Source organism: Cynoglossus semilaevis, chromosome 13 (assembly GCF_000523025.1).
Source record: "Cynoglossus semilaevis isolate Cse_v1.0 chromosome 13, Cse_v1.0, whole genome shotgun sequence".
Taxonomy (NCBI): Eukaryota; Metazoa; Chordata; class Actinopteri; order Pleuronectiformes; family Cynoglossidae; genus Cynoglossus; species Cynoglossus semilaevis.
The window spans coordinates 9,985,103-10,003,782 of NC_024319.1; the positions used below are offsets into that span (position 1 = coordinate 9,985,103).

The 18,680-nt window shown below is 38.8% G+C and overlaps 1 long non-coding RNA gene across 1 annotated transcript in view; it reads right to left on the reverse strand.

Annotated features, from left to right (window-relative positions):
- LOC103388541 (uncharacterized) overlaps positions 1-18,680 on the reverse strand; it is a 59,496-nt gene that overhangs the window by 5,977 nt on the left and 34,839 nt on the right. The window lies entirely within an intron of this gene.

Here is an 18,680-nt window from a genome sequence, read left to right on the forward strand (position 1 = left end):
ATATATATATATATATATATATATATATACATACATTCATATATATTTACATATATACTGTTAGTTGTATGTGTTTCAGTAAAATCTTCTTCTTAATAACCACTGGATGGTTTCATTTCCAAATGGTCCATGGTGATTGGCTGGATGTGAAATGTCTGTTATTCTGATAAAAAACAACAAAACTGAGCTCACCTTCCCACGAATCTGAAAGAGGTCTTTAACGTTGGATTTTACAAAGCTATTTTCCCCGTAATAAATCACAATCCAGAGACTTCTAGCTTTGAATCAATACAAGGTGCCAGGCCAGCACTATCTCTGCTTGATTACAATAGGTTCAGAGCCACTGGAAATGGGTTCCCAGCAAGTGTCCCTCCAGTTCTTTAAAAATGCATAGGATTAGGGGAGAATGCTGCGCTGCATGTCGATCAAGTGCAACCATGTGAGTAAAGACGTGGGGCAGAGGGGAATTGATGCTGGATATTTTCTACACGCTTCTCTGTAAAAACTCGGTGTGGTTACAGAATTACATTCGCCGCTGTTGTAAAAGCCAGTGGGTGGCTGGGTCATTTTTTTCACCACTGAAAATATAAAATATCCACTCTCAGTATCACCAAGTGTGGGCAGGAAACTTCTCTGATCCAAGTTTAAGTAGGAATTAATGATGCCGACGTGATTAAAGGCCTAAAGATATTACATTAGGTTCAGCCTTCTCCTTTTACAGAAGCTGGAAACAAACCATACTTCAGCCAATTTATTTTTTCAAGAGAGAAAAAAAGGTCATGTTTTTCAAATACAAATGTGTGAATAACTTGACTTGAGTAGGCCACCGTTTATTTTCAGTCATTTATTCAGGATTAAAAATCCATTTGTCAATACTTTTTAAATTTCTTTTAGAATTGTATTTATTCCAGTCAGTGTCCGTCTGTGAATAATGTTGACATTTATCTAAAGGTTAGAGCAGTGAAGACCTAACAGGGCTTCAAAGGACACCAGTCCATCTGTCCTGTAAAAGAGCTCCAACAATGGGACTAAAAACATATCTATGATTTTTCAGATTAATTCCATCCACAGCAGCCAAAAGTCACAACAGACTTTAGAAATCTCAATATTAAGTAAATCCCAGTCTTTTTATTAGGCACCGCTGATATACATCTTAGAATAACTATGACATCATCACGTGACTGTCTGCAGTTTCTGACTCTGAAAATACACAATATGCAAAAATAAAAATACACATCATATTGTACTATATAAATAACTTGCTGATGTCACTTAATAACTGCCACTGCTGCTTTTGTTGCTGCAGGAGTCATGTATTTTTCATTTATCTTATCATTTATTTATTTTTTTTACTTAACTTAATCCTTTATTTTTAAATATCCTGTATTTGCAGCTCTCCACCCTCTCTGTTGTGCCATTGGGATACATCCAACTTTCTGAATCTGTATCTGAAGATGTGACCTCGAACAACACTTCACCTTTGCCTGTAACCTTCACCTTTCACTTCTCCTATATGAAGAAGACACAAGATCAGGAGAGTGATGAAGAAGAGAAAGCAGGAGCAACAGGACGTGACAAAGTAACAAAGATAGTTTTGTTAAAAAATGATTTATATATTTAAACAGTCAATGACCTGCTCAAGGTTCAGCCAAAGTTCAAATCAAAATCAGGACGGTAGGTGATAGTTTAGTCAAAGGACTACAGTTTATCCAGAGGATCTGTGTTTGAACAGCGTGTTGTGCAGCATGTACGGTGTGTGGACCCTGATGAGCAGTGTTTGGGTCCAGACAGTCAACCATCTTTCTCAGGGTTCTTCATATAAATGTACATGAAACACAGAGACCTTTCCTTACTTATAATTTCTCTTAGAAATGTGAAACTAGGTCAAGACATTAACATGGGAGTCATCAGCGGGAGAACGTCTTTGTGAGAGTCTTTTCACAGAAATACAACACGAGGACATGAGTCAGAATGAAACAGGCCAAAGACAGGACTTTCTCACAGGCAGACAGACAGTCCATAGATGATGTAAGCACATTGATGACAGCTGTAAAACCCAACTACTTGTACTAGGCTCAAACGTGCAGTTTATACATTTGTTTTTACCACCGTTTTTTATTACTTGAAAATGAATCAGATTTGCTTCGTCCCAGTTTTAGAGTTTAGCTTTAGGGCTTTAGGGCCAGAAATCCTAAGACACATTCCCAGTTTTAGAGTTTAGCTTTAGGGCCAAAAATCCTAAGACAACACATGTATTCATTAAGAATAGTGACAGTAGATAAGGCATGATGAGCAGTTAGGAGGTTGAACGTCTCATTCAAGGACAACACTGTCGTTACATTTGTGCAGTTACCTCACGGACAGGAAGTCAGTTTGGTTTTGTTGCTGTGGAGGAAACACCACTGACGCTGGATCTGTGAGTCAGATCTGGTCACGTTCCTGTGTCAACTGTGTGACTAAGAATTACAGTGAAGAGTTACGGAGAGACTGAGAGAAGACGTGAGTTCGGCATTTTCTAGGAAACAGTTTGCATCATTTCTCAGCACAAGTTTCTATTTGGAGTCTGGGGGAAGGGGCAACCTGCTACCCTGCAAAAACAAATACTCAAACTTAAAAAAAAAACAAAAAAAACTTTAAAAAGTATAAAGGCAAATTAAGCAAAGAATTTCTCCATGGCAGTGGGATGGTAGAGTACTGTAATCTGCCTGTGTCCCCCTGGTGGTGAAATTTCATAAAATGCACTACAAATGTAAAGTATCCCATACAGACTATATGCAGTAGTGAAGTATCACTACTACTAACTACTGAGAGTTATTTGTGTGTCATCGTAGCCTTCAGTGTAATACATGCAGCACATTTGAAATACAAATGCCTGACAGGTCATAACACAACCTTATTTAACACAGCAGTAAGACACAAAGACAAAGAAGTCTTATGTCAACCCCGTGATGTCGACGTAGAACAGGTTAGTCTCTACAACAAACCTGTGATGTTAGTTTTTTTTTTGTTTTTTTTTAGTTTTCAATTACCCTAAAGACTAAAACGGCGTTACTGACTGGGTCTAATTAATTCCCGTCTCTTCCAATACTGATTGTGGCCACATTTGGAACATTTCCATTTACAGACCACCTGAGGTGCTGTACATTTTCTTCTTTTATCCTTTTTATCTTCTCCGCACAAGATGAGAACCTGTGCTAACCAGATATGGATTTGTAGACACAATATCTGTGCTTTTATGAAGATATGGATCTTGGACACACAGATCTTTTTCTCAGGCACAGAAGATTATTTTTATGTGTGTTTAAGGTATCACACTTAAGATATGGATCTTGGACACACAGATCTCCTTCTCAGGCTCAGCAGATTATTTTTATGTGTGTTAAAGGTATTACAACACTTTCCTTCAATATACCTATTCAAAAATCACTATTAATAAAAAAAACGTTTTCACAGGAGCAGTTTGAAGTGGAAAAAAATATATTAAAAATAAACACGGTTAAAGACAAAACTTTCCACATGATTTTCTTTGCGATAATGTCACACGTCACAGATGTTGACAGCTGAATTACTGGCCCTATGTTGTCATCCCTAATGAGTTTTTTTTTCTCAGAAATTGCCAAGTCAAATACAGATGAAAAAAATCCTCTACTCACTCAGTAAAACCTTTTTTATCAATAATTTTTACTGCTTAATTTGCCTAAGGACAAAAGTCAAACCCAGCACCACGGACAGTTCCTCACATTTCCACACTCACAGCCAGGACTGTGGTCAATGTAGAGTGAACCGTTGACCTAATGTGTGTTTTTGGACTGTGGGAGGAAACCAGAGCGCCAGGAGAAATCCCACACAACACACAAGGATTAGATGCAAAGACTGAACACAGAAAAATGTATCTTTAAAAAACAAAACTTCTGACACGGCCACTCTGCTGCTGTAACATCAGTGAAAAGACGACTGAGCCAAACGTTCATGTGAAGAGTTTACACTGAGAAATGTCATAGAAAACTAGATTTTGTATCTATGTATAACGTGCAACAGTTAGAATTCTGCACTTCACCCTGGCCTGCAGCAGCTACAACCCTGGACCTGTTGAAGTGTCACCATGGTTACAGAGAGTGAGAAGATTAAACAAAAACAGCTTTATTTGTCTGTAGAACATTAGTATCTTTATTTCAACTCATTCCTCTTCCCTACGACGCGGTGACAATAACAGTCCTGGACGTTCCAGACACCTGCGCTGAAACCGTATGTGATTTACTTTGAACTGGTCAGTTTTCTTTTATGGCTCCCAGTGTAAAACAAAGGCAGACGAATAAAATCTAACCTCAATACAAGTGCTATAAACGTTAGACCACATCATCCAAATGATATGTGACATACAAATGTCTGCGAGTTTATTTGCTACCAGGCAGCTTCCTGCCAACTGAGAATATTCACGGTGGTGTGGTGCCTTGAGATAAAGAGGATTTTATGGGAGTGTGTGTTAGAGGGATGAGTGGAGCGTGGATGAATGGCCAGGAGGAGTGTGTGATTGACAGTGAATGTTTAAGACAGTAGGCCATCTGTGTTGCTCTGGCACGATTCAATCCTTCATCATTATACGGTGCAGCAGCTGACTTTTACTGGTTCTGCTGAGATTTGGGTTTGTTATTGTAAAAGAAACAAATGACTGAATGTGTAATAAAAGTACGACCGGAGTTCACACTCAGCTGTTGATGCTGTTTAATTTAGGGGGAAGAGTTGGACCAAACCCAGTAGAGAAGAGGTGTGTCCAGCAGGACGTAGAGCCAGAGACAAGAAACCATTTTGTAATCCTGGACCTTCACCAGGAGAGGGACAGCAGGTTTACAGCTGACTGAGAGAATTGTCAAATGGATGGTGAGGGACAGTATACTGACCAGAAATGCAGGTTTTGAAAGTTGCACCTCTACGTGTTCCAACTCATTGTTATTTCTGAAATCCACCGACAACATGAAGCTACATTTTAAATAATACTTTTGTAAACGACCAGGTCGACATATAACTGTAGGTTTGATTAGAATTGGAATTAGAGAAGAAAATGATCCAACGCACATGCTACACACAGAGAATTTGACCTTTGACCCATAGACCCAAAGACAATCATACACACGTTAAGCTCTAGTGGGCTGTAGAAAACAATGTGATGTGCGGATTTGGGCCACGGGCCTTGAGTTTGATACATGGTCCATGTGGAACAACTGCATGTTGTTGACTTCACTAGAAAAACACTAGAAAAGTAAGATACTTACTTTTACAAATTAACTATAATATATATATAACAAAATTCCCGACTGTGGAGAAATTATAATCAATAAAGTGTCTTTCTTTATTGAACTTTTCTTCCTTCCTTGAACTATAATCCACAAATGAACTGATAAACGCAGCGACATTGTTCCCTCCAGATTCTGGCAGAATGACAGCGTTAGAGGCTGCTGTTATCTTTAAGTTCAATGGAGCAGTGACGAGAGGTTTCTCCATGAGTTATCTGTGGAGAGGCAGCAGAGCACAGCAGGGGACATCAAGGGTGACAACGTTCATCCCAGGTTTTCATTAAGATCTGTGCAGAAAAGCTGCACTCTGCATTGAAAATAAGCCGTGTCTCGCTCTTGTCCTATCATGTCGTCAAGTGTACACCTCCCACTGCTTTTGGATTAACTTTGTATTTCCTCCCATCCAGCTGAAGCAAGCCTTTCATATCTTCCCACCTGGCACGTTGTTAACTCCTCCGACTGATAAATGCATTTCACAGCTTCCAGTCTTTCTAATTCAGCGGTGCTGCACAAGCCATGCCAAGTGACTTAATTAGATGCTGTATCAAAAAGTAGCACACGAGCAGAAAAAAACTTTCGGGCAGAGAATTGTGAAATTGCCTTCGATCAGCGCTTATCTCATCTTGGATTATCCTCACTTGGCTGTGTCTCTGTATTCGACGTGGGGTTTCACAGGAGCCTCAGTTATTCTTTTTGTTTTAAAATGACTGTCGTGACAGGTAGACTGTGAAGCAGACCGGTAGATCATTCTGTTTTATCTACCGTCGGCTCATGTGGTACAACTTAACGTTGGTCTTTAGCTCCTGGCGCAGTCACAGACGACCAGTCCATCATGTAACACAGGGTAATAGAACATGAAAGGCCTGAAACGTGGTGTTTTACCACATGATGTCCTCAGTAATAGACAGGTTACCAGCAGAAGAAAGAGAGGCTGATACAACCGCTCCACAAAATGACAGTATATCCTGCAGCTGCAACATCAAATGATGCCCAGTCTTATGGATTTTTTTTTATCTGTGACATAAAAAGGCAAAAAAAAAAAGCATATCAAAGATATGTTGGTTTCTATTATCTGTTTTTTCTATTCTGATAAAAACACAAAGGCATAAATAGGCCTGGAGCCGACACTGATGTTTTTGTTTCACCCTGAAAGAGCTGCACACATCTGTAATTAACAGACAGGTCTTTTATAGGTGGTAAAGCTGCAGAGCCGAAGGGAACGCTGTTAAAACAGCCATGGATTCTAACGTCTGGGAATAACGGTTCGTTTATGTGCTCTTTGGGGTCATCAGAAATTTGGGTTCACAAATAGAATTTTAATATTAGGATCATAACAGCCTTTAAAAGTAGAATTTTCAAAAGCAAATCTTTTGATTTGGATCTTACAGCTCCTTATATTTACTTGCGTACATTTGACTTAATGGTTAGTGTAAATTAGCCTGGCACTGATTTCACCTGTGCTGTTCCTGTTTCCATTAGTCGGTACTCTTAGCACTATTAGTGTAAGACGTGCTAATGATTGCTGGCTTGTGTCATAAATGTGTTGTGAGTACTGTAGTAGTATTCTAGCAGTAGTAGTATGAATGAGCAGAACATTCACCTCAGTACTGTACTGTACTGTACTGTACTATACTGTACTGTACTGCTCATGTTGTTCTTCACACTCTGTACGGTTTTATCAGAAAACACTGATATTTTCACATTAATACCATGATGTGATTCTTTAGTCCTGAAGAAACTGAACAGTGAGTGATGACACACACACACTAATGAAGACAAATAAAGACGTGCTCTTAATTATGGCATCAAAGAAAATAAATGCAGTTATTTTAAATTAAATGTCATGTTTAATGTCCAGTGGTGGCAAATGACATCTTTCTATTTCAAGCTCCTGAAGACGTTTTTTTTTTTTCTTCTATCGCGTCAGCCTGAATCATCGCATGGCTCACAGGGTCACTCAATACTGATCTGTATCACAGCACAGTAATGGGAGATACTCATCTACAGTGTGTGCCTCTTAATTAAATGTCATTTTCCATTAAAAGTGTGCCACTGAACATTATGGCTGCCTCTTCTCATTTCTGCTCTCATTATTCAGCCTCTTCATCACTTTACATCCAAGATGGATTCCTGTCAATTAACACTTCATGCACAAACTATTAGGAGGGCTTTTACATTAAACCCCACTGCTCGCCGGGGTGAGAAAGTGTCGGCTCTTTACACTCTGCCGTTTGTTCGAGCATGTAAAGTCCACAGTCATCGACAATCAGACCTCAGAGGGACACGTAGCAGCTGAGGCAGAGGAAGGACCGCCTCAGGAGTGATGAGAAGAGTCTACACAGACCGACAGACAGACTGGATGAGGAGATGTCATCACCTAATACCAACTGTCATTTTTCCACAGCCGGCCTTCCACTCCAGTGAATACCCCAGCGATAAAAGAATTAGACGCAGAGACAAAACACTGAGTCAAAGGCATTACTCACGCTTGGCACCGACACATTTTCCACTGTTCCGCTGCATATTTCATTCAGACAATGTCTTCAATTATGTACTTTACGCAGTTAACGTGAAGCAATTATTAATGATGTTCACTCCAGTGCACAGTCAGTAACACAAGTGCACACATTTACGTGTTAAATGATGTAAAGATCACTGTTGTGTTTACGGAGGGAGTGGTTCTGCACAGTCAGTAACACAAGTGCACACAAGTGATGGAGCTGTGTCTGAGCTGGGTTCAATCCCGGCCTCTTCTTCCAGGTATCTGAGTGCAGCTGGTGCTGCCTGGTCAATGTACTGAGGCTGGAGGGATTCAGCCATTCATTTCACACCACTGGTTTGAATGAATTACAAAACATTGTCGGGTTCCTCTCTGCTCGACGTCAGCCATGTTTGACGTCTGTGTGAGCTAATCTGTTCCCAGCTTCATAAAAATGTGTTAATTTTCAAAAGTTGGAAACAGGTGGTGTCTTTGTGTAAACATGTTCATCTCCACAGTTATTATAACTGTGCCATTTTTTATGATGGCACAGTTGATGATGATGGCATACTTGTGTGACATTTCTGATGCGGCTACACAGTAACTGCTGTAAATATTCACAGAAGAGTCTGGTATATTCTTTAGTGTTTATTCTTATCGCCTTGAAAAAGACTGAACAGACAGCATAAAATAAAATGAAGACCAAGCGCCGCCATAGTGTAACTATAGGAGAACAGGATATTAAAATACTGTATATAACCCTGCTGCCCCTGTATGACTGCTGTAGCCATACAAAGCCTAGAACCTCCATCAGTTGAACTCAGCCAGACATTAATGTCCATTTTCCTCCAATGACAGCCGCCCCAGGCTCTTTGACACAGGGAAACACAGGATGTGATTTGAGACTTGTGTTGCACTCGGGGACAGGTCTTATTTGTCTCAGGAAAGGGCATCAGAAGTGGCTGAACCACTGTGATATATCTAGAGCCATTTTCACCTTTCACTTGTCAGCTGGAGATATGGCAAACATCACAACTCTATTAGCTCCAAGCCCACAGCCAGTTCAGCTCAGAACTGTATACGCCAGTGGATCAAACCATTAAAAAATCCACAGATTACTTTGGTCCTTTGGCCATAACATTTTACAGTCAGAAATCCTTTGTTTCACAAAACATCTGAGCTAAACAAAATATCTTTGGGCTATTTATCTGGTAAAAAAAACAACAACAAACAAACAAAGACATCAACTGAGGCAGTCTACCACATATTTGCGTTAATTAATTTATGAAAATTATTTAATAATAATAATTCATTTTAATGTCAATGAACAATCATTTTATCTGATGATCAAAACCCTTTTTTTGCCAGGACTGTAATTCATGACAGGTTTACAATAAACTGGAAATCTTCCCATGTTGAAACAAATCTCTCCCTACATACGAGGTTGTACAGAGAAAAGTGAATGTGGAATTATGTTGAGGAAATCCTCTGTAGGACAAGAATGTGTAATCATCCAGACAGCGGCTCATAAATGCTCGTGTACGAGCTGCGGCGAGAGCACAATGGGACGTGATGGAAAAGTAATTTTCATCTTTTGTCCCTTCTAGCAGGAGAGCCACCGCAGCTCCGAGTGGCCCCTGGCACTTTGATTCAAAGATGAAGGGGAGCCTCAGCAGCAGCAGCAGGATCCTAAACCAGATGACACAGGACTCTGTGGCTGATTCTTTAGACAGGTGCATGCTGGGTGATTTATGTGTGCGTCTTCTTGCAGGACCCCAGGAGCAAATATTGACTGTTTATTTCTCCAAGCTCAAGGCAACGGGGAGGCAGCAATTTCTTTATTTTTGGACCTTAGATAAATTGAACCCCGCTAGATGCAAACGCACCTGACAGGAAGCAATTTTTTTTAACCGACCTCAGAAAATGGGGGGAAAAAGTGCAACTTAATAGCGAGCGTTATTGATTTGTCATTTCTCTCCTCAGACATCCATACACATCAGGGCGATTTCAGTTACATAAGGCCTCTCTGATTGTTTCTTCATTACGCTCTTCACCTGGAGAGGTTCCCTCCTGGGGATCGTTGATGGACACACACTTTTATGCCTCGGTTATAGTCTCAGTATAGATTAATGACGTCGTCCAGCCGCCAGTGTAGTCAACACAGGAGATTAGTGGATCCAGCCACCAACAAATATCCACCCAGTATTTTATTGACAAGTATACAACAGTTAGTTCCACATGAGTAATTTGATTGGACAAGAGACACTTCTCTATTGCTGACATGAACCAATGGGACGTCAAAGAATCACTCTTCTAACTGGTGTTCTAATAAGCATTCATTACACCAGCTGTCGATTGTTAAATTAACATCACATGGTAACAAACAATGGCAACGAGACCGTGTGTGTGTGTGTGTGTGAGTCAGTGTTTGTGTTCATTCATGGTGTGGCTAAATTTGTGCGAGAAAAATATTGAGAAGCTGGTGAAATTATGTTGTTTTTATCAAAAGGTAATGACTGCATTATAATAAAAATGCAACTTGACTTTTTTTTTTATTTAAACCACCCTCACTGTACCAATTGGAGTGGTATATTAAGTGATGCCATTCTGATGAAATTATATCTGCAATTTTTCTGCATTTGGGTATTTCTGTGAGACACTGAGACGCTTTGAGCTAAATACGAAATTAGTCTTTACTGAGGCAGCTGTTTTAAGTCATTGTTGCCAGAGCTCTGTTTTTTTATTATTATTTTAGTTTTTTTTTTAAATCAGCAGTGTGTAACCCCAGAGTGCAGTAGAAAGAAGGTCAATTGTTGTGAAACCATGTCTTGACTGCAGTCAGGTCCCAGTTCTGGTCCATCTGTTGGTGGAGTCGGCAGAGCTAAGTGATTAATTGAACAAACTTGTCATAATCTGTTGTCGTTTCTTTTCTGTCAGCTAATAATGAAATCATAATGTGATATATCTGGCTCTCCGACTGCAGCCTTCTGATAGCCACACCAGCCGCGCCTATCTTCAGTCCATAAACACGCTTGCATATATAGTTACAGCGTCGCATGAAACGTCAAATGAAAGGTCACTGTCATCCATGACGTCACTGCAGACAGATGTATAGTAAACTCTAATTTCACATTCAGCCTTCATTTGCCCTTTACAAACATACCATAGCCAAGAATCTAACAAGCTGCCACAGCATCCTGTTTTTCCCACCTTAATTTGCCCTTTACTAGGAAATGCACTGCACAGGTTTTTCCTGAACAAAGTGTGCTCCTGGGGAAATTGTGTTTAGTCTTATCAGTGGGAGATACATAGACTTCGTCAGCATTTTACAGAAGGCAGAGCTGGGCTGACCACATGAAACTGGACCACATACCAACTGAAAGTAGAAGTCATGGATTGAGAATACTGCGGAAACAAGGGGGGGGGGGGCTGCAGTATTCAATATGGTGTATTATATTTCACTTCTCTGGTGGAAGGATGTTCTGCCATTTTATTTTTGGGTACTCTGTGTATTTCTCCTCCTGGACACACACCTGCTGTACTGAGGTCAGTGACAATGACAGTGGAAAATAAGAACAGGATTCATGTTGTTCATTCAATGGTGTAATGATCTGTGGTGATTTATCAAATGGCAGCATTATGTTGTTTTGGTAAAAAAAAAAAACAAATCCATGCACCTGCCGAGGTAGAAATGACTTTTCATGTTTATGATTGACAAAAATTGCATTAAATTACACCTGATATTTTTCTCTTTTGAAAATGTTTGTTTGTTTCTGGTATACAGCATGTGTTGACACTCTATTGCAGATAATGATAGCCAGACCTGGGGGTCCGTAGGGGTACTGCAGGACTGTCGTATAATTAAGCCATCAAACATCATGTCGTCACCTCAGTAACACGTATTCATTACTGCCTTTTCCGTGTTATAAGTTTGATGTAATACCAGACACCCAGCAAAGCAAGATCTTCCATCCGGCTACCCACTGATGTAGACTAATGGTCATTTTGGGCATTGCAATTCAAAAAAACCAAGGCATCACAGAATAATAACTGTTTCTTGTACAGAGTCTAGAATTCTGCTACAAAATAGTTTCCTCCATTATCTCAGAACATCAACCAAGTAAACCTTACACCATGTGTGATAATGCCATTAATGTCTTACAGTATGACCGCCCTGCTGTACGTGTTGTTACTTTATTATTCTTAACTTTTGGTCTTCTCATAAAATCTCCAAACATATTTGACACATTTTTCTTTCTTACAGCATGCAGACAAAAACAATCAGGACACATGCTGGTTTGATGGTCTGAGCAGAGTAAACAATCATTCAAGGTTATTTTCCAAGAACAGTTGTGCTGTAAAATTTTAGAATAATATTGCAACAATTTCCTGAGTAAGAGTGGAGGAGACAACCTCAGTTCCTGTGTCACAGCCAACACTTAGGTTTCCAAAATAAAAAACCTCTAAGACAAATGTCACGACTCCTGGTGGATTTCACAGAGTTGACGAGAGCTGAAGCACTTGAGTTTAAAGACTCCAAAGACGACTGAGAAGTAAAGATTGTCCTTATTTGAAAAGTGAAAAATCTGCATAAGGAGAGATTCAATAAAAATGAAGGAAACAATGAGAGAGAGAGAGAGAGAGAGCAAGAGAGAGGGAACACTAATTATGCTCATTCATTAATTACAATGAACAGAGCAGTATTTACATGAACAGATTTGAGCTGACAGAGGGAGGAGGTAGAGAAGGAGGACACGCCCTCACTTCCTGTTTGTTGACTGAGCTTCCGCTACATAAATCTGAGTTTGTTTACTGTTAATGATTTTGTTCAATAGTTGACTGGTGAGCGTTAGCTCATTGACTTGTCTACTCTGAAAAATGCTGTGGGGCAAAAAAAACAACAACAAAAAAAACAAAAAAAACTATTACCTTCAATAAACAACCAGTTATTGGAATATGGATCAACGACGACTCCGAAGCCTCCTTGGAGAAAATCATATATCCTTGTGGAATAATCTCATCATTATACATTAACTGGAGCATGATTCAAGTACTAGAGCCAGAGATCCTCTAGATACTACAAAGTAATGTGGTGGGCTCCTGGACTCTGTGGCTTTCTGCTCCTGTCTTATTAATTTTTATTATATAATAAATCTCAGTAGGGTTTAGTGGTCTTGTGGGCACAGTGAGTGTGTTTCAATCATCACGGAGCACACACACACACACACACGAGGACATTAGACAACGTTTGATAGTCGTCACTATAACACTGTATATAAAAGGGAAATAGACATAAACATAATGTTGTAATGTGATGTCAGCATATTCAACAGACCTGAACTCTGATCTCAATATATGCATATATATATATATATATACACATATATATACATATACTGTATATATATATACACACACACACACACACTTGTCTATGAGACTGTGGCAGACAGAATAATGAAACACTCCAAATGGTGACTAAACCAGATGATCATTATATTTCAGCACATATACTTTTTATGTGTTGTTTGATGATGGGCTGTGGGATTTTATAATCTAAATTGTGTCCCATTGATGAAAAAATGTTTGGAAACAATATTGTATGTATAATAACAATAAAAAAAGAATTTTCTTCTTCTTCTTGCAAAAAGGCAAAAAGAATCTATTTTTTCTTAAAAACGACTGGTACACATCTGGTTCAGAGTATAAAAAAGCCATTAGTTTTAACTTGGTTATAAACACACACTTCTGCAGGTTTATAGCATTTGGACAGATGGCCTGGATGATGAAAGTCATTTTCATCTGTGCATAAAAGCAACAATAGCATTTCCACTACTGTGTTTGTTTGAAAAAATTTGACTGAATGTTACACTGATTTTTCTAGAGTCTAATGAGTAACTCTTGTCTTTACAGATTTAACCTTTGTCTCCTTTTTGATTGTTACTTTATACATGTGCTTATTACTATTTTTAGCACTTGTACAGTATCTCTTTGTGTATTTTCCATACGTAACTGATTTACTGACAGCAGTTCATTAGTGTTTTCTTTTGTGTGTGAGAAAATGAAATCAGTTCATTTTCCACTGCAACTTCTTTCACTATTATAAATCGCCTGCGTTGTTTGGAAAACAACAAAAATGGCCTTTATTAAGCTGTCACAGCAAGAAGTGCAGCAGCAAAAAAATCTCTTTTTTCTTTTTAAATAAATATATATAAATTAAAAGACTTTGGCTGATGCAACACAGGGGAAACAAACAGGGACGATGAGTGTGATGTGTGCCGTCTACGGTCCTGTCCCACAAAAATATTTGAAGAAAAAAAAAACATTAATCGTACAGAAGTGACAACAAGTAAATGAACCTGATGAAATATTGAATTGAGAGAGCTAGACTGTGATGGTGATGACAAAAATCTATATTCACTAAACTGGTATAGGGGAAAAGATAAAGAAAGCAGAAAACCCCCCACAAAAGTTTACTTTCCATGAAACTTGTGTTTATAGGACTCATTACAACATACTCGGTGGTTCAAACATTTAAATATTTAAAGTCTTGGCTGTTGCACTCAGAATCCCCTCGTGTTTTGTAAAAAGAAATAAGTCGGATCTAAAATCGCAGAGGAACCCCAGAGGTCCGAGTACGGAAAGAATCTGCTGACGGCTGAGTGATTACGACCTACACACATTATTTCTCCTTCTGTAAATGGAGAATAAGTTGCAGTGAGAGGTGAAAAGGAGCGATTCTGTGGCTACTACCTGTGATTAAGGTGCCGGTGCTGGAAGCTTTATGAAGCATGAATTCAATTTTCTGATCTATTTGGAATATGGCTCCTCTGTTGATCTGGGAGAATATCTGTAGTCTCTGCTGAACTTGGTTATTTTTTAAATTCAATATAGCATCAGTGACTAAGACTCAATAGGTGTAAGGTTTATTTAAATGCCATCTTTTCCACTTACAGCAGGGCATACTTGATCATCCTGGAGCCATTAACATGGTTAATCACATAATCACTCCACGGTTTGGGGGAAAAGCAACATTGACATTGGTTATTAGCAAGTATCAGCGCTACGTTTAGATAAGAAGACTGTATGAAGAAACTGTTTTCAAACGTACACGCTCGCGTTAGACAATGTATAAATAAATAAAAAGAAAAAAGAAAACCCAAAAATATAAAACAATGTAGAATGTTTCCTTTTTTGCATTTTTTCCTCACAGAAAGTGAGCAGAGCTTTAACACTTTTAGCACATTTCAATTAGACATGATTAGACACGTTTAAAACAAAACATTACTCAGAGAGCAGCTGGTTGTCGTAACGTGTCGTAACTAGATCGGCAAATGCTTTTGGGAACAGACATTTGAGTAAGTATGGGGCCCTAAAACAATACCAGCAGAAATATCTTCTTCTACAGTGACACCAATGCCTTCTGTGAGTTGTGTGTCACACATGTGGCCCAGTGTTACATGTTACAACGTTAGCAAACACAAGTAAAGACAAAAGAACATTCTCTACTTCCTCTTTTCTCCCCATTAATATTTGGTGAGTGATTCAAAGGAATTGTGTTTAGAAAAGCGAAACGCCTTCTTTCACGTCAGAGAAGAATGACTTTCTCTTAATCGACTCACTTCTCTGATAAGGAAGCTGCTGCGAGTGACTGAGTTTATTTACAAAAATCCTCCCCTTCTTAAATCTCATTTTCATACTCAGAGGCATCACGCTGTGTTTATGGTGACATTTTATCCTCCAGCCTCATTTTTGATTTATGGGGATGCAGCAGCTCAGCAGCATTTTAATGGAAGAAGAAACAGTAAATGAGATCAGTCAGGTTTCAAATCACTTATTTACTGCTTAAAGGAATAAAAGGTGAACATTAGGTTGCTGTCCAAGTTGTCAGATACAAATGTCACAACTTCAGAACTTTACTTTTAAATTGAATTATCCTTGTTGAGGATGTTAGAGTGTGTGTGTGTGGATGTGTACAACAGCCTTCACACTGACTAGAGGGATTCGTTTAAAAAAACCTAGATTAGACAGGAAAACAAAACTTCTTGCACACAGACACCATCCTCACAGAAGCGATGGTATTAACAACCAATGCTGCAGTGAGGAAGGCATAAAACAGCAGCGAAGGGAATTCCTGTCTTCATTAATTGCCATCAGGATAAAAATAGATGATAATTATAAAATGAACCTAGAGCAAATTAAATAGATCTAAATTTAATAGAAACAATCTATAAAAAGTGTTTAAACCATAGATCACACGTCATTATTATTATTATTATTATTATTATTATTATTATTATTATTCAAAACCAAACAGACTCTCAGAATCTCAGCCTACGTCCTTTAATAGAATCACTCAACCAAACACGTGTTTGATAAAATGTTTAATTCGAAGTTGAACCACTAATGGTGTTCTCCTTACTGGACGTATTTCTCCATACAAACCACTGGAGCCCTATGCATTCTATAAAGTGTTTCCTCCTCACTCAGTGGCTCAGGACATGCAGTCTAATCCTCTCCATGACTCTGTACTGTATCTCTCCCAGGCCATTTTAACACCATGCAGGGTGTGTGATTGAACTCTCCCAGGCACATTTTGAGCTACACAAGTTGTAAAGGGCTGAGGTCCAGAAGCTATCCTGCGGCCTGCAGACGAGCAGGGTGCAGGTTAATGAAAACATCAGGTGATTCCCTGTCAAACTCAGGCACTACCATGAGCACAGCCCCCTGAAGACCAGGCTGAAAACACCCCACACCAAACAGACACAGGGCAGACTGTACACATCACTTCTTCATCTGCTTTGGGCTTTTACACACAATGGAACTAACAACATTATTTCGCATCAAGCATTTTATGCAAATGTCTGTAGAAATACTTTCTGACTTTTGAGTCCATTATCTTTGGCATCCAATTTTCAGGAGAGTGACTGCGTTTGCGCTGAATCTGAAAAGACCCATCGCAAAGAGTGGGTTTTAAATTTATTTATTTATTTGGGGTAACTGAATGTCCTCTCATATTATTGGCTACACTCCAGGTGAGTGTGTATTTGTAATCCATTCAGGCACAGCCATTTAGACTGCTTGTACATCTAAAGAGGTGCTGCATATAACAGAGGAGGCTGTGTGAAGTCGATTTTATCTTCTGATGATGATGTCTCTGCAACGTGTTTTTTCTAAAACCCGATAAACAAACGTCCAGTGGACACAGTAGGGTCACATTTATTTCTCAACCAAAGAAAATTTCAATTATTTTAACAAAAGATACCACTGTGTGCAGTGTCCACGTGAACAGTGAGTTAGTTTAGTGACATAAGACGGTGGAAGGTTGTACAACGACTCATGTTTCCTGTTTACAGAAGAACTGAATTCCTTCAAGACCAGTGAACAAAGGATGTCAAGGATTCATGGTGAACCTTTTTCACAAAAGGTTAAAAAAAAACCTGAACAAAAACAGTTTGCAATGCAAACAAAAAGAACTGTTGTGAACACATCAGGGTTGGCAGACAGTTTAAGGTCTTCGGTATCATTCAGTACAGACTAAACTCCTGTCTGTACATTGTCTGCAGACGAGAGTGAACTTTAAGGTGAGTGACAGCTCTTTTTGGAAAAGTACATTGTACTGTATTTTAGATATGATCGCAAAACATCTTGGTACATTTTGAATTATTGTAACCTGCTTTTGGTACACTATCATTCAACTTACTTAAGACCAAAAGTATGATTTTCTATTTTTTATTAATCTAGTAACGTCAAAAACATTTAAATTCTGTAAATGAAGATAACACAAGGTATAGTTAGAAATGCCAAAGTTTAGCACAATTGGTTTCTGTGTACAATTTAGATTTATTCATAACATGTCATAACAAGGCCACTGCAGTTAGCCAAAGAGGAGAATGTAGAACTACTAAGACCGATACAACAGCTAACTAATATTCTAGCCAAAATTGAAACGTATTAATACATTTAAAAAATGAATAGAAATGGGTTGACTTAAAGCGAGGCCATACCATTGTATAACATTATTAAAACATTTTTTAAAGCAGCAACTAAAACATAAATGTTCTTTATGCCTTAAATTAGTTTAAAATGACAAGAGAAAAATGATGCAAAGACCATTGAACTCAGTTTGTGGATATATTCTCTTAAAGGAAGGATTTGAAAGGATGATTACTGACAAAGAATACAATATTTCTTTTTCATCAATGTTCTTCACTTCACGAGGTCACTTAGTAAGACACTGAGACATCATGAAGCTCAGTAACCGCCTGCTCTGATACAGGGACATTTTGAAAGTATATAGATTTTCAATTTTCCCCACTGGCTCAGTCCTGGGGACAATTTTTCATTGTCCACTGGGAATATTTGTCACTTTAGAAAGATCACTACATTCAACTAAGTGAAAGTCAATCAGGGACATTTCCTTCAAACTCCATTGGCATGAAGAAATGGGACATTATATGCAGAGAAAAATCCCTCTGTTACACTTTAAATTACGTTAAATCAATCCTGTTGCTATCTCACAGGACACATGGCTTTCTCTTAATTATTCCCATTAGCTGCTGAGCAATCTCCAGCATGTATCACTGTCCACTGAATTGACAAGGATGTAAGGTGTGACTTTAATAGCTCACTGAGAGTGCGAGCAGGAAATGAGTGAGTTCATCCACATCCTCCCACCGACAGGGAGTTGAGGGCAATTCAGGAAGCTTGTAAAATAAGTGTAGAGAACAATCAGCGCAGTTTGTTGACATGCCGACAACTTGTTAATAAAAATGTTATAACAAACAACGTTGCTGCCTGTGAAACATGCTCAGAGCTGGACCTTGTTCTTCTGGGGTGGAGGCGTCAATGAGAACCTGACATCTCTTTCTCCTCCCTGCGAGTCAATGATGCTATCTCATGTGGAGCAT